The following is a 2,042-nucleotide window of genomic DNA, read 5'->3' as shown; positions in this document are numbered from 1 at the left end:
AACTCATTTGAAGGTTCACGGTTTTTTTTATTCATTTTTTTTATACCTAATGTGTTTTTAATTTTGCTAAAGTTTTTTAACTCATCCGATGAAAAATCTATTGTTGAACCTTGTTAATGAATGAATTATATTTAACAAGAGTATACAATTTGTATTTTTTTTATCTTTTCACGTTTGTAGTAATAAACAGATCAGTATGAAGTAATAGTTTATCTAAATGAATTACTAGGTTGTATGCATAAGTAAGTAAGTAAGAAGGAGAAGACGAAGAAATAATTATTTCCTTATAGTAAATTATTTCATTCCAGTAGGTTTCGTTCGATTTTCTCACACTTGTTGTAATAAACATATCAATATGAAGTAATTTATTTCCAGTAGGTATTACTTCATTTTTGTAGTTTTTTATTTCATTACAGTAAGTTTATTACTTCAGTTCATTATCTAATAAATTGAAAATGAAAATGTTTTTACTTCATTTAAGTAAGTTTATTACTTCATTCCAGCACGTAATATTGAAAATGAGTAGATTTTTACTTCATTCCATACTACTTCATTTAAATGAGTCGTTACTTCATTCAATCAAGTTTTTAGTTCATTGCATGCAGTAGGTTTTCAAATGATTTAACACATGTTTCATTCGAATTCATTCAACTAGGTTCTTACTTCATTTCAGTTGATTTTTATTTCATTTCAGTTGATTTTTACTTCATTTAAGTAAGTTTATTATTTCATTCCAACACGTAATATATTGAAAATGAACAGGTTTTTACTTCATTCCATATTACTTCATTTAAATGAGTCGTTACTTCATTCAAACAGGTTTTTAGTTTATTGCATGCAGTAGGTTTTCAAATGATTTAACACATGTTTCATTCGAATTCATTGAACTAGGTTTTTACTTCATTCCAGTTGGTTTTTACTTCATTTCAGTTGATTTTTACTTCATTTAAGTAAGTTTATTATTTCATTCCAGCACGTAATATATTGAAAATGAACAGTTTTTTACTTCATTTCATATTACTTCATTCCTTATAGTAAATTATTCGTTCCAGTAGGTTTCGTTCGATTTTTTCATGCTTGTAGTAATAAACAGATCAGTATGAAGTAATAATTTAGTTGAATGAAGTAATCACCAGAATCAATGAAATAATATTAGCATTACTAGGTTGTATGCATAAGTAAGAAGAAGAAGAAGAAGAAGAAGATGCTTATTTGCTTACAGTAAATTATTTCATTCCAGTAGGTTTTCGTACTTCATTCCTGTAGTTATTTACTTCATTCTTGTTGTTTATTACTTCAACACATGTTCCTTTCAAATTCATTGAACAAGGTTTTTTACTTTATTCACTCTAAATAATAGTACAATTTATTCCAGTATATTTATTACTTCATTCGAAAATGTTATTACTTCATCCAGTAGGATTTCAAATTCTTCTACAGATACTTCGTTTCTGCAGTGTGGAGGCAGAGCCTTCAGCTTCTGAAAACCAAAAATCCTCTCTAATAATTGAACAAATGGATTTAACAAACAAAATGCATCACCTCTTCATAACCAAACTCACTTGCTCATCGCATTTTTAATCAATTATGACCATCATTTCAGGATCCAAGAGTTATTTGTACTTAGAAACATCGGCGAGGCGCCTCTATCCACAGTGGTGACTCGACAGCAGCAAGGAGCACGGTGAATAGATGCAGCGCGAAGGAGATGACGACGACGTAGCTTCAAGTGGAATTTTATTACTATTTTGACAAAAATCAGAATCCAATTTAGGAATTAGATTAAGTAAATTAAGACTAAGAACTCTGTAAAGCTTCAAAGGTGTATTACCTTCACCAGACGTTCAGCCAGAACGCAACAGCCGTTGATTACCTTCAGTCGACGATTTGCCTGTGTCAACCATTTCAAATCAGTGGATTGGGGATGCATTGGGGGTGAATCTACTATAGTTGAATCAGCTGGAGATGTCGTCGATTATAGTCGAGGTAGACGATGATGTCGTTGATTTGCAGAAGAAGATGTGGAAGCGTCGATTTTGGTA

The sequence above is a fragment of the Salvia splendens genome, chromosome 11 (assembly GCF_004379255.2).
Source record: "Salvia splendens isolate huo1 chromosome 11, SspV2, whole genome shotgun sequence".
Taxonomy (NCBI): domain Eukaryota; kingdom Viridiplantae; phylum Streptophyta; class Magnoliopsida; order Lamiales; family Lamiaceae; genus Salvia; species Salvia splendens.
This window is presented reverse-complemented; position numbering follows the sequence as displayed.